This window comes from Azolla caroliniana, unplaced genomic scaffold (assembly GCF_043228905.1).
Source record: "Azolla caroliniana isolate FFs.n. ecotype wild unplaced genomic scaffold, voAzoCaro1.0.p SCAF_10, whole genome shotgun sequence".
NCBI lineage: Eukaryota > Viridiplantae > Streptophyta > Polypodiopsida > Salviniales > Salviniaceae > Azolla > Azolla caroliniana.
Genome location: NW_028230445.1, coordinates 15,326,767 through 15,342,234, shown reverse-complemented (window position 1 = coordinate 15,342,234; position 15,468 = coordinate 15,326,767). Strand labels below are relative to the sequence as shown.

Below are 15,468 nucleotides of genomic sequence, written 5' to 3'. Positions count from 1 at the left end.
CGCTTGTTGATCAAACTTGTACATTGACAACATTTGTTTTTATTTAATTTTGGGAAGTTATTTCCAAATTTGACGTCCTCTAAGAGATTACACTCGAGGTATGTGTGCCAATTGTGTGATGGGACCCCAAAATCATTGCTTGTTGCAATGTTCTTGGAGTTGCTTCTATTACTTAAAGTGTATTTTAAATTTTGAAGAGTAGACTAGAGGTTCATTTATGTGTTCACGGAGCTTCAATCAACATAGTCTTATAATGACTAATACAATTGTTGCGACATCATTCTACGTTCGCTTCTAATTAGTGAAGTTTCAAATCATTGTACTAGAGATGTTGTCAGCATTACTGATACCCATGCATTCACATACTTGGTTGTCACATTCATTCACCCTTGATGATTTTGGCCAGAATTAGTAAAGACACTAGGGCCCAATTGATGCAATTACAAGAGAGATTAGTGGGTTACGATCAAAGTAGTCATTACCACAAATAAATTTGTATTTAACTAGCCCATTTCCGTTTCATTTTGTTGAGAATGAGAGAAACTTTCATAAAGAATAACAGAAAATATCCATACAAATGATATGCCGGGAAATAAAAAGGAAGCCAAGGCAACAATCATAAACATGATTGATATTGGGGGAATACAAGAAAATTTTGGAAATAGTAAGAGAAATTGTGCTAGAGGAGTCTCACGGACTGCGTGAAACAATGTATTCGATGAACAAAGGGCGTTGGGGGAGGGGGGGGGGGGGGAATAATAATTCACTTAGTTAAGAAACAATAATAGATACGAGGCATATTGGGGAATAGTAAGACTAAACGAGCTAGGGAACAATTCATGAACATAAGAATGTCGTGGCAGATGGTTAGAAACTATAAGGGCATGTTGAGAAATATGATCGATGGACATACGAGCATCTTGAGAATACAAGCACAAACATAGGGCTATCATTGGAAATAGAAGTGTATAAACAACAAGGGCATTTAGAAGAAATAACATTTTACATGCAAAAAGGGCATTTAGAGGAAATAGCCTTTATATGCAATAAGGGTATTTCGGGAAAATCACCATTATATGCAATAAGTGCATTTCGAGAAAATAGCCATGGTATGCAATAAGGGCATTTTGGGAAATAGCCATTATATTTATGCCATAAGGGCATCTTGGGAAATAGCCATTATATGGAATAAGGGCATTTGGGGAAATAGCAAAAAGCCATAAGAGACAACAGTCGAGATAGAAGAAAGAAGCTCAAGGATGAACAAGGAAGCTTCCTTTTTTGCTGCTTTGCTCAAGGATTGTGCAAAGAAGAAGGATGTGAACAGAGGTAGAAGAATCCACCATGATATCATTCTGCGCAGAAGAGGGTTGCTCGAGAAGACCCATTACATAGCCAACACCTTAATCAGCATGTATGCCAAATGTGATGCCATTGATAATGCTATAGAAGTGTTTGAACAAATCCATGTTAGAAACGTGGTATCTTGGAATGCAATGATAGCAGGGTATACCCATCAGAAACTATGTCATCAAGCCTTGCTCGCTTTTGACTGCATGAAGAATGAAGGTTTCTTTCCAGATGCATTCACCTTCACTTGTGTCTTGAAGGCATGTGGAAGATTAATATGTATAGATAAAGGTAATCAAATCCACGATGAGATTGTCAGATATGGTTTTCTCAATAATGATGTGGTCCTTGGTAATGCTTTGGTTGATATGTATGTGAAATTTGGCATGATTTCAAAAGCCGAACAAGTTCTTAGAGAGCTTCCATCGAGGGATGTAGTATCTTGGTCTTCAATTATTGCTGGCTATGCTGAATATGGTGGCCATGATGCTATCAGATGTTTCGAATCTATGAAAAATGAAGGTATATCTCCAAATGTGGTCACTTTCATATGTATACTGAAGGTATGTGGAAGAATAGGCTCCATAGCATGGGGAGAGATCATACACAAAGAAATTTCTAGTAACGGTCTCTTAGAGAAGGATGCGTCTCTTGGGAATGCTCTCGTGGATATGTATGCTAAATGCAACATGCTTGCTAAAGCTCAAGAAGTACTTGAAGAACTTCGGGTTCGAGATGTGGTCTCTTGGTCGGCATTAATTGCTGGATATTCCCAATCAGATCAATGCCACAAAGCTCTTGAATGTTTTGAGCGAATGCAATCAGAAGGCATCTCACCAAATGTGGTCACTTTGCTTCTCATCTTGAAGGCTTGCGGGAACATAGGAGCTACAAATAAAGGGAAACGAATCCATGAAGAGATTATAAGAAAGGGATTGCTTAAGAATGACGTTGTGCTCGGCACTGCCCTGGTGGATATGTATGCTAAATGTGGAGAGCTTGCAAAAGCACAAAAGCTGCTCGAACAACTACCCTTTCGAGATGTGGTCACTTGGTCGGCACTGATCTCAGGGTATGCCCAGCAAGGCCACGCCAATGAAGCATTGAATTGTTTCGAACGGATGGAAAATGAGGGTCTCTCTCCAGATGAAGTCACATTTGTTTCCATCTTGAAAGCTTGTGGTAGCTCTGGCGCTATTGGCAAGGGAGAAAGTATCCACGATGAGATTATGGAAACTGGGGTCTTGAGAAGAAATGTAGTCGTGGGGAGTGCTTTGATTGATATGTATACCAAATGTGGTGGTCTTGCAAAAGCACGTCAAGTTCTTGATGAACTTCCTCTTCGAAATGTAGTGTCATGGTCAGCATTAATCACTGGATATGCCCAAGAGGGACGAGCCCGCGAAGCACTGAATTGTGTAGAACAAATGCAGAGTGAGGGTCTCTCTCCAGATGGGGTCACTTTACTTTCTGTGCTCAGTGCATGTGGTCGGTCAGGGTTATTTGGCGAGGCACAACTTCTTTTCAATAATATCATGGTGAATAAATACGGTACAATAACACAATATGCCCATCATCATACTTGCATGGTGATGGGTTTTGGTTCTGCTGGTCTTTTTGACGAGGCAATGTCAGTGATTAAGGTTTTGCCATCTTTGCACTATCCTGACATTTGGATTGCACTTCTAGCTTCTTGTAGAAAATGGGGAAATTTGAAGCTTGGCTTGTTGGCTTTTGATCAAGTAGTACAACTAGAGATTGGTGTTCCTCAAGCTTATGTCCTTATGGTTGATATCTTTGTAAGTGCAGGTATGCAAGAAGATGCACAAAACATTGAGGCCATAAGGCTTGATCACGCTTCTTGTAAGAGATGAACCTAAAAATATGGGTGATTTAAAGCAAGTGGCAATGCTAATGGGAGCGTGTTTTTGAGGGAGATTAGAGAAGTGTATTATGAGAGGAAAGAGAACCTCGGCATGGAGGTCAATAGCAGTGACATATGTCACTAGAGATGGACTCGTTGGAAGTTTAGGAACCATGTGGACATAGCTCTATATGATAACTATACTTTCTGGTTTTCTCTCACAAGTATGCATTGTGATAAGATAACAATGTTTTTTGTGCACTAAGTACTAGGGGAAGGAAAATTCCTCATTTTGCTAAAGGCAAAAATGCAATCCTGATGGCAAGTCAATTGATTGTCTCTATGAATGAACATTTGGGGGAAGGAACAGGATCCTTCATATAGGTTGTTTGTTTATGTATCAATGAATGCAATAGACTGAGACATGTATTTGTATGTGTGGTCAGTGGGTGATTTAGCTCAAGAAACACTTTGAATGAACCGCATAATTGGTGACGGGTAGCGTTGATATCAACGGCTCTTGCTTAGCTATCACTGGTAATGTTTGGATGTGTGCTTAATAAATTGTCTCAAATGGATGATTCAATGGGAGAAAAGACAGATGACAATGACATGTTAGACTATTGAGTTCTACAAGATGTTAAGTAACGTTTACTTGACTGACATTCAATACGACCGACCAAAGTACAAGGGAAGGTTGTTTGATTTCAAGCTCTCCCATTTTTTGCACTCAAATGCTCATAGCAAATACCACCAATGGTTCTAATGTAATTATTATTACGGCTGCCTTAGTCCGCGGGCCGTTCTCCAAATTGAATATTCTCAAAGAAATGGTTGAGAGAGATGACAGTGATGTCATATCAGTGTCCTTTGTGGGCCAAAATGACCCATGAGATGTGATCTTGTACAAGGCATTCTCCCCTTTTATATATATAATTGGGTAAGGGCATGTTATGAAACATCTGAGGTGTTCTTAATTGATGTCCAAACAAGTGAACATTGTTGTAGACTCCTTGTCTTGTAACGCGAATTGCGTTCTCCTCTTTCTAGTGGGTATTTTGCTCATGGATCAGAATTGCTACTTCTTAACATCACACATTTGTTTTGTATTGTCTTAGATATCGAAAATGTAGCACAATTGGCGTGCTTGAAATGCATTCCTCTTTTATAGCTGAAGTGGTATGGTGGGCACTGGGTCATATTCAAGTGTAGAGGTTTATTGTTGTGGCAATTCACCTCTTTGCATACAACATTCTGTGGGAAGTGAACTCACATTCACTTGGTTATTGTTATCAATTAGAAAATGATTCTCTTCCTTTTTATGTTTTTAAGACCAATATAACACCTAACAAGGCACTAATCAATGCAAAAGCATTATACTCGAAGCTTTATATGTAATTCCAATTGTACCTAACTAATGGGCATGTAGCTCCTTTTTTGGGAAAAAAATAAAATTCTCAATGTTGTCCCTTGACACACTATATGCGAAAGTCATCGAGATTCACATTGCTTAAGGGGAAAGCAAAGACATTTCAGTTATTGGAACATGATACTATTTGTAAGAGTTTATAGTGTTAGATGATCTCACAGGTTCGCATAATCATTTTGATACAAAAAAACAATTGTAATGCATGCTTACCTCATCAAGTGGACAAGCATGTGTTTGTTACGGTAAACCTTGTGCTTTACAACTTAACAATATGGGTTGATTCTCATGTAAGGGGATGTTTGTGCATTGATAACATCATAGTTATATACATGCTCTAGCACATAACTAGGTTACATTAAAGAGCACATATTGAGCAAAAGGTTTCATATTACCAAGGCTTGTAACTAATGGTGACATTGTGGGTGTACATTGTTACGCGCATGACCATATAAGGGATTCTCATGTAAGGGAATGTTTGTGCATTGATAACATTATAGTTATATACATGCTCTAGCACATAACTAGGTTACATTAAAGAGCACATATTGAGCAAAAGGTTTCATATTACCAAGGCTTGTAACTAATGGTGACATTGTGGGTGTACATTGTTACGCGCATGACCATATAAGGGATTCTCATGTAAGGGAATGTTTGTGCATTGATAACATCATAGTTATATACGTGCTCTAGCACATAACTAGGTTACATTAAAGAGCACATATTGAGCAAAAGGTTTCATATTACCAAGGCTTGTAACTAATGGTGACATTGTGGGTGTACATTGTTACGTGCATGACCATATAAGGGATTCTCATGTAAGGGAATGTTTGTGCATTGATAACATTATAGTTATATACATGCTCTAGCACATAACTAGGTTACATTAAAGAGCACATATTGAGCAAAAGGTTTCATATTACCAAGGCTTGTAACTAATGGTGACATTGTGGGTGTACATTGTTACGCGCATGACCATATAAGGGATTCTCATGTAAGGGAATGTTTGTGCATTGATAACATTATAGTTATATACATGCTCTAGCACATAACTAGGTTACATTAAAGAGCACATATTGAGCAAAAGGTTTCATATTACCAAGGCTTGTAACTAATGGTGACATTGTGGGTGTACATTGTTACGCGCATGACCATATAAGGGATTCTCATGTAAGGGAATGTTTGTGCATTGATAACATTATAGTTATATACATGCTCTAGCACATAACTAGGTTACATTAAAGAGCACATATTGAGCAAAAGGTTTCATATTACCAAGGCTTGTAACTAATGGTGACATTGTGGGTGTACATTGTTACGCGCATGACCATATAAGGGATTCTCATGTAAGGGAATGTTTGTGCATTGATAACATTATAGTTATATACATGCTCTAGCACATAACTAGGTTACATTAAAGAGCACATATTGAGCAAAAGGTTTCATATTACCAAGGCTTGTAACTAATGGTGACATTGTGGGTGTACATTGTTACGCGCATGACCATATAATATCCCGTGGTAAGATTGTACCACAATATTCTATACATGTGGATAAAGTGTGAGGGTTACACGAGAGTGTAAATACAAGAGGATTAATTTTAATCCTAGGAATTGGGACAACCCATAAGGGCCAAGTGTGAACTTGCTTGGGGGCCTTAGGTCTGGCTATAAATATGAGGGCTAGCTACCCTCATTGAGACATCATTCGACTACGTCAAGATTGTGCTTAAATGGTGATCAAACTTTTGTTGTGAGCACGCTAGTACCAGGTACGACTCGATGCCACAATGATGGTATGGGATGCCGATCGAGGCTTGAGTCCGTCTCGATCCCTTTGCTCGGGGGTGATCAGGTGGATCAACGACCTTCTTTCTCTCTCTTCTCTATATATATTTACATTATATTTCCTTATCTAATGCTTACATTAGGAATAAGCTCTAACAGTTGGTATCCAAGCATTTTTTCTAATGTTTTCGTTGTTGATTTTTTTTTTCTGTTTTGGATGGTGATCGATCGATATTCGTTCGAGATTGATCCAAACACATGTCAACAAAGAAACATTGGTACTTCCCTTAATTTTTTTTTCTATTTTTTCTTCTCTCATTGTAATCATGTTTATGTCATGATGACTATTTTCAATTATTGAAATATGTTGTAGTGGTAATCGGTTGGTTGTATGAAACGTACACATGTATGTGCATGAGGTCAATACCTCAATTGCCATGTATTTGATATACGATTTGTGTCGTATGCGTATGAGGTCAATACCTCAATTATCATGTGTTTGATATGCGATCGGTGTCGTATGCGTAAGAGGTCAATACCTCGATTGCGTAATATGTTTACCCTTATTTTTGGGTGTTACGTGTGCATAGAAGCTATATGCCTCAATTATGTATCTCGATTACATCATTCGTTGGTTATGTTAAATTGCTTAACAATTCTTTTATATACACATATGTAATCGTATACATGTCATGAACATATATGTGTTACATTATGTTAATTGATCGATGGTTGTCTTTCGGAGTAAGGATCTTGGTGGCCGTCCTCACATTTTGTCAGAATGGCGTAGTCATCATCCTTTTTCAACAAATTTTTGTTATTGTTATCCTCGTTGGTCACCTTGATTTTGTGATATATAACAATGAAACACGCATAACCACAATGATGTTGTGAGTGTAAGGGCTTGATCCACTTCATCTGAGGTCGCCCCAATGACACACACATCCAACATTCCTCACTCGTTACATGATTACGATGCCACCATGAGATCATCATTACGAAAGACATTCGTAATGAAGTAACCATGTGATGGGCCACGTGGACCTACCACATGGAAATCACATGGGTTGTGTGGAACCATCTAGCAACCTCTAAATACTTTGGGCGGTTTGGAATATTGGATTTCTCTATGCTTATGATGGCTCGTAGATTTTTATTATCGCAAGACATGTATTTAGACTCAAACCATGGATAACCGTTGTTTGACATTTCATTGAGAATGAGGGTATAACATTTAGGAAGACAAAGATTAAGGTTTCAAGGGGGCAATTATTGAACATATATATTCCAATTAGGATTCCTCGCTCATCGTGTGTTCAACAATTGGTTGTCTCATGCCATGGATCACCCTCATTATATGTATGGAAACCATAATCTAGTTGAAATTATTGTAATTCTTTGCAAAAAGAGTACTTAAGTCAGCTTGGTTATTTTATTGGCTTGGAAAGGATAGATTTCACTCTTAGCTTAATTGATTGTTTCGTTTTGGGGTCAAAGAGGTGGAGGGCATAACTGTTGAGGATCGATCTCAAAGAAGTTCGGAGTTTGTTGAAGCGCAACGCCCAGACAATGGGTGTTGGCACAATTCACACAAGTCGGCCCAAAATCAGAGAGGGAGATCGATGAACTCCTATTTCTGAGGTATTAAGAATTGCGTCTGAACTAGGATATGCGCAAATGCTTTTGTATGTGATGGCAAACATGGAGTCAAAGCATGTCTGACAAATTTTGAAGGGAGAGCACATATGAATGTGGTGATTTCGTTGATAAGAGCAAGTGGGAATTCTTTCATTTCAAAGGCGTGTTCATCATACTGTACGTATTATCAAGTCAACACACACGTTCCACTCCCAATGCAGTTAGTGGGTGATCATATGCACTCTACTCTCCATTGTCATATACCCCCCCCCCCAATTCTAATGTAAGTATTAGTATTTTTCACACATATTCATTGATCCATACATATAATTGTGTATTTTTCACTAGAGAGAGAGAGAGAGAGAATATTGTAATTCATTACAAAATGAATTGCTTGTTTCTTCTTGCATGTTGTTTTGGCATGGGAAAGAGAAGTTGAGATCTCAATTCAATCGTTTATTTCGATTGGGGATTGTACATTTAGAAGATGTGGTTGATAATGAATCTCAAAGGTTGTCGGATTTTGAAGATGCCAAGCAATGGTTATGTATTCCCCCAAATTATGGATTGATTTGGGCCAGGGATTACACGAGGATCAATTTATCAACATTTGGGTTATCCATTGGGGGTTGATGTTACAAATGTTCAATTGATTGATTGGATTGGTGGTAAATTGAAGGACAAATTTATGTATTGGAAGTCTCAATTATGGCCGTTTCATGTACGACTCAAAGTGGTGCAATGTATCTTGATACCCATGTTATTATATTTTTTGCCTTTACTACCTTGGACTAAGAAGGCATTACAAAACATTTTACGACCTGTTCGGTTCATGTTGTGGCGGAAGGGAGAAATGATGGGAGTTGCATGAATTTCATGGGACCATTTGGCTACTCCTAAAAGGTTAGGTGGTGCAACAATATTGGATTTGGAAAGGCATTTGATGGCTTGTAGATTTGCATTATTACGAGATATATGTCAACAAGATCAACCATTGATATCTATGATGCAATATTTTATTGAGCATGAAGGATTGGTGTACGGGAAAACAAAGATTCAAGCATCCTGGTGGTCATTACTCAATGGAAGTATTCCTCTAAAGATTTGACATTTTGTATGTGGACAACATTTGGTAAGATTGTGGCAAGATGCATTATCTCTTTTTGAATGGGGATCATCAAGTGATCGAGAATATTGTAATTCATTACAAAATGAATTGCTTGTTTCTTCTTGCGTGTTGTTTTGGCATGGGAAAGAGAAGTTGAGATCTCAATTCAATCGTTTATTTCGATTGGGGATTGTACATTTGGAAGATGTGGTTGATAATGAATCTCAAAGGTTGTCGCATTTTGAAGATGCCAAGCGATGGTTATGTATTCCCCCAAATTATGGATTGATTTGGGAGAAATTACAAGATATACCATTGTTGCAAGGATCTTTGTCATTGAAAACAAATTTTGCACATTGGGTGGATTGACGGTTACAAGATGGTACACGCTTGTTACAGGTCACTACAAATATATTGTATGATCATGCGATGACATCATTATCTTGGCTATCTCCTGAAGCAATGAAGTTGTGGAATGTATGTAAGTAAGATGCAAGGTGGTGGAAAATATTACAACGTAGTTGGCATTCCCATCTACCATTTCGTGCAAAGGTATTCATATGGAGAGTCATGATTGGTGGGCTCCCATTAGTTTCGGCCTTAAAGTGACAAGGACTAGGGTCCGACACTTGTTTCTTTTGCACCGTTCCATTGGAGGATAGTACACACATAGGTTCATTAAATGTCCTATAGCGTGTACCATTTGGAAGTACTTATCGGACATTTGGCAACTTTTAACATGTTGTTTGAGACCTCAACAGTGGGTTTTTTTCTCAATGTGTTCAAAATGGATCAAATGATGAGATGGAGATATTGTTCCAATTTTTATGTTATTGGGGGTCTACAACACAATTGGAATATGCGCAATGCTTTCATGTTTGATAATAGAGATGGGGTGAAAGCCTATATAAAGAAGCTTAAAGGTATTCTCATGTGGAATTTTGGGATGTTAGAGCATGTGGGGATCATTTCCTCAAATGCATATTCAGGTTTTTTTAATAGCATTACAGAATGTCCCTCTCCCTACATATGCATATATATATATATAAATTAATTGAGGGAAGCATAAAGGCTTTAAGCAGCAACATAGAGGGGCAAAACAACGCTCTAAGAAAGATGAACAACCTGCCACCTTTTTTCATAAGATTGTGACGGTATGGAAGTATGGAGATCTAGAAAGAAATTGGCGGACTAGTAACTAGTCTTGGCCAACAACCTAGCACGCACAGACGCACGATGAAAGCCCTCAACCTACGAGCGCGCCGGAACTACATCCCTTTTGTTTGTTTGTTTGTTTGCTACGGATGTAGTGCGCGTTTTGACTCCACTGGTCACGGTCGCTCTCCGCTCGCCGCGAGCCACACGGTAAGTGGCTTGAGGCAAGCAAAAAGATTTTTCTGTTTGTGTTGGCGTAAAATGAGCCAGCTGGATTGCCGCCAATCAATCCAAAATCTGGTGCTATGGACGCTCACGCATGAACTAGGAATGCCCTTCATCTCCAAGTGCCTGTAGACACGTTATAGGGGAGGGCCTCTAGGAATGCATTCGAGTCGTATGAAGGGAAACTTTCACGTACGACTCAGAGGAGGGGAAAGCCCTAGAAGGGGCCTACCTATCCCAATCGGGAGTATGCTGGGATTTGTGAAAAGTAGCACCTCATGATGTTCATGACTAATTGGATTCTGATGTACTAGTGGGTACCAGGGGAGATCGCCACGATCATTATTGTATTCGCATTGAAGAGACGTGATAAAGTTTTTTTTTTTTAACCATAAAACATATGCTCCATTGGTATTAATAAAAAGCCCGAAGGTAGTATACAAATAGTACATAATATTGTTTCATCTCCACCAGTATATCTGAACTGATTCTAGCATTTGTAAAAACTGTTGGGAAAAAAAACAGCCATAAAACACAACATTGATTCCAATGATCTACTGCAGAAAACAAAATTTCGGGCTCTTAGAACATAACTCCATAGAAAACTTATATTTCACATGATATTCCATGTCCTCCGTCTTTCCAATCATATGTGTCAGGTGTGGAGATGTAAGAAGATTCACCATCCCAACAGAAACAGTTGCAAACAGATCTGAACTGATTCCAGCATTTGTAAAAACTGTTGGGGAGAAAAAAACAGACCATGAAAATGAAATGTACTATACTAATCTCCACCTCTCACCCCATTTGCTTCGATCCCCACAACTTATTCACTCTCCCTTCATGATGTGCTTCGCCCCCCTCACCATCATCACTCCTAAAAACAACCAAATTGCTTCATTCAATCCACCTCCACCATCTCGCCGAATGCCACCAATGTCCTGTGGAATTAACAACAAAATAAGTAAAAAAATTCCTCATCCCCTCATGAGCTGCTTCGATCCCCCCCACCACCATCACTCCTAAAATAGACACATTGCTTCCTTTAGTCCACATCCACCATCTCGCCGAATACCACCAATGTCCTGTGCAATGAATCAACAAAAATGAGAAATTGTTCCTCATCCCCTCATGATTTGCCCCCGCACCATCGTCACTCCTAAAAACAGAGAAATTGCTTCAATCAAACCACATCCACCATCTCGCCGAATACCACCTCTGACCTATACAAATAACAACAAAAACAAGTGAATAATGGTTCCTCATCCCCTCATGATTTGCTTCTGTCCCCCCCACCATCATCACTCCTAAAAACAAACAAATTGCTTCAATCAATCCACATCCACCATCTCGCCGAGTACCGCCAATATCTTGTGCAATTAACAACAAAATAAGTGAACAATGATTCCTCTCCCCTCCTGATCTGCTTCAGCCCTCGCACCAACACCACTCATCCTCACACCATGACAAAGTTGCTTCAAATCCCACTGCCATCATCCCGCAACCTATGAGAACCATAATATCTGTCTTAAGTCAGCCCATATCTGGGGTATCTTGCTTCCCCGATTCCATCTCACCGATTAACGCGGCCCTGTAATCACAACAAAAAATGAGCGAAAACCATTCCTCACCTTCTCATAATAATCTACTTCAGCCCCCACTCCAACATCACTCATCCTAACCACAAAAAACAGAAAAACGGATTCATCATGTCCCAATCTACCATCTCGCTATCTCCGATTCGACAATCCTGTTACACTAACAACCAACAAACGAGTAGAAAACAAACAGAAATCCTCACCTTCTCCTAGTAATCTTCGACAACCCCCACCAACATCAGTCATCCTAATCACAAAACAACTTAAACCTATTTCAACCTGTCCACATCCACCATGTCGATGTCTCTGATTGTCACACGAAATCTGCCTCATACCACTAAAATCTTCTTATACTAGTCTGATTCAGCATCCATAACATCATCCCATTTCCTCATATCTTCTTCTAGCATATGTATATCTTACCTACATCAAAATAAGCTTCCTTCATGCCGCCACCGTCTCCTTCCTGTTATCTCATGTTGTTCGCCATAATAATGGTACTGGTGGCGGGAACAACCAACGAGGTGGCACATAATTCCACCTAACCTCCGTGCCTGCATCTAACATTATAGGAATAGCTTACCAAACTCGTTGTAATCTCTTTCTTTTTCGAATGGCTGTGTTTCCATAGCCTTTATACCTGTCATACTCACCTTTAACCGAATGTACTAATAAATTCCAAAAAGACTTTACCTGATCCACAACGTGAATGTCTTCATCATTGTATAACTTGGAGCACCTAGCTTTCCAAAGAACCCATAGAGACAACGAGGAGACAATCATTTAAATGATGCTCTTGAATAAGAAGAACATCAATTCTACCTATGACAAACTTTCTTAACTGACGACGGAAAACACTCCTTATTTTAAGGTAATGTTTGCCTCCCAAGCCCCGTACATTCCATGAAATAATATTTAATCTATCCATCATTCATGTTTTGCACTCCTACTCTACTTTCAGCCAGTGCAACGTCTCTACCCTTCATTCCATCTTCGGAGGCCGGTAATTGTCTCCTATTTGACCAAATGTCTTTCCCAGTCACCTTATGTGCACACACATGCATGTGTTTATCTATGTTAGAAACCCTATCAGATGACTTATCAACTGTAGTAAAAGCAACTATATTGCCACCCTTCATCTCAGCATGTGTGAGGTCAACTTTGAGCACTTCATTTTCCTTTTTAAACTCTTCGAAAGCAACGGATGTATCAATTTGTTGTACTTGGTCTAAAAATATTTGTTTATCGTTACTAAATTGATTATTAACCTTAAAAACAGATTCCACATCTTGTACCTTCGAAAATGTGTCTTTCAAATTATGTTGCTCGTTCGTGAAAACTGGGATGGAAAAACCGCCCTCCACTTTACTAGTCCCCACCTCCTTTTCCGTTTCCTGCAAGGAATGATAAGGATTAGCTTCAAGTAATAACACTGGCTTAACCAACTTACTAGTCGGTTTAAAAACATGTTTAGCAGCAACTATAGACCAGCCCTCATTATTAACATTCGGTTGACTTGGTGCACGTGCTTCATCCTTCGGCCGGCGCTTTTTACAATCTCGACCTAAATGACCAAATTGTCGACAGACAAAACATTGATTAGGTAAACCTTGATAATATATCTTTTGCACAACCTGTGATTTATTCATAAGTAAGTTAGGTACTGTAATAGTTGACGGCAACCGAACAGATCTTGGTGCAATCAACCGAACAGCGGGTACCCCACCCACCTATCCCTCACGCATACCAATGACCTTACCTAACAATGTCCCAATACAAGGAAGAACATTCCTCCATTCCTTCCTTAATCCGGGGAATACCGCCGTAAACACCATATTGGACTCCTGATCCTGTAATATGTCATCTACATTAACATTATGAAACCATTTATGAAAAGATATCCATGCACCTTCCACGCCCGCCTCCTTAATTGCTAGTAGTTTCGTGACTGCCTCCTCGCTTGCAAATTCCACATGGTAACATCCCCGAGACATGAATTGAATATTGATTATCTTATCCGCTTCCTCCGAGAAAGCCGTGTATAAAGTATGTCGAAGTTCTGATCGATTTAATCTCAAACCCTGTACCTGCACTACCAAGGAGTAAACTTCCAACCTTTGTACCTCGCCCAAAACCACAACTCGATCCTCCTCCTATAACAACAAGTCAACTGTCTCATCACTGAAATGAGGCGAAAATTGGGGGGGTGCATTGGACTCCCCTGCTCGTGTATGCAGTCCAGCTGCAAATGAAGTAAGCGGTTGGCCCGCAGTCGACCTCCTGCGCGCGTCGGGATCACCTGTTTCTGAGGTCGCGCTGCTCGCGCCATACGCGACCTGTGGTTTTCCTGTCTGCTGCATCTCCTCGACCTTCTGTGAAATTCAACAAAAAATCTCCAGACGTGATAAAGTATTTGAATCATCATATAACGTTCTAATTAAATGCTCAACGACACAATTAAAGCCGATTATCGTAAGCCATGTCCTTCATCATGACCTTAAATGAAATAATCTATGGAATCTCCAATTCACCATTTCAAACCTTATACAGAAGGGTTTTCTGTACCAACTTTTTCTACCTATATTGTAGTTGAAGTACTTAAAGGAGAATTTGGTGTGTTCTTAGTTAGTAATGGAACTATTCTGTCTTTATTGTTGTAAAATAAGAGCCCATGGCTTCGCCTATATACAAGGACCTGACTTTACGTTCAAAAATCACATGCCAGCAGATGTGGCCACCATCATTGGTACTTAAGATACTGCGTCTGGAGAAGTGGATAGATGAAACTACTTAAAGCAGCATGCACAAATAGGAAACCCAAAAAATAAGATGCAGGTGAGAAGAAGGATACCCTTGTAGATCTGGGAAATAAAGATGATAAAGAAAGAAAGAATAGGTGCATGTTGGCCCAAGTAGGCACACACGCACGCACTTCGGGATGGGGGCTTGATGAATCCCCCATCCCAACCGAAGGTATGGTTGAGGGGCTTAAGGCATTTGTTTGCTAAATCAACATACAATCTTCTTGTATCATGGGTTCAAATCCCATTTCCTTTGAGCGAGTGCAAAGCACGAGTGATGCGACAGTGACATGATGGAAGAAACCCATACATTGCTTTTTGGGAATGCGGCAGTGCCCTGCTGGGAGAGACCTAGCCGGTAAGGGAGTGCTAGTTTTTGCTTCTTTTCTTTTCTTTTCTTGCGCGCTTGCTGCTTTTAAGGTAACATCAATGCTGCTTTAAATAACCAGTAGTGCAAGTTCATTTGGACGGACAATGGGAAATGCGATCAATAACACGTGGAGTTGGGTCTACGGG

The 15,468-nt window shown here is 39.5% G+C and overlaps 1 pseudogene; it reads left to right on the top strand.

Moving 5' to 3' along the window:
• The first annotated feature begins 1,259 nt into the window (after positions 1-1,259).
• LOC147859161 (pentatricopeptide repeat-containing protein At4g18520, chloroplastic-like) lies at positions 1,260-15,178 on the top strand (annotated as a pseudogene).
• Positions 15,179-15,468: the final 290 nt, after the last annotated feature.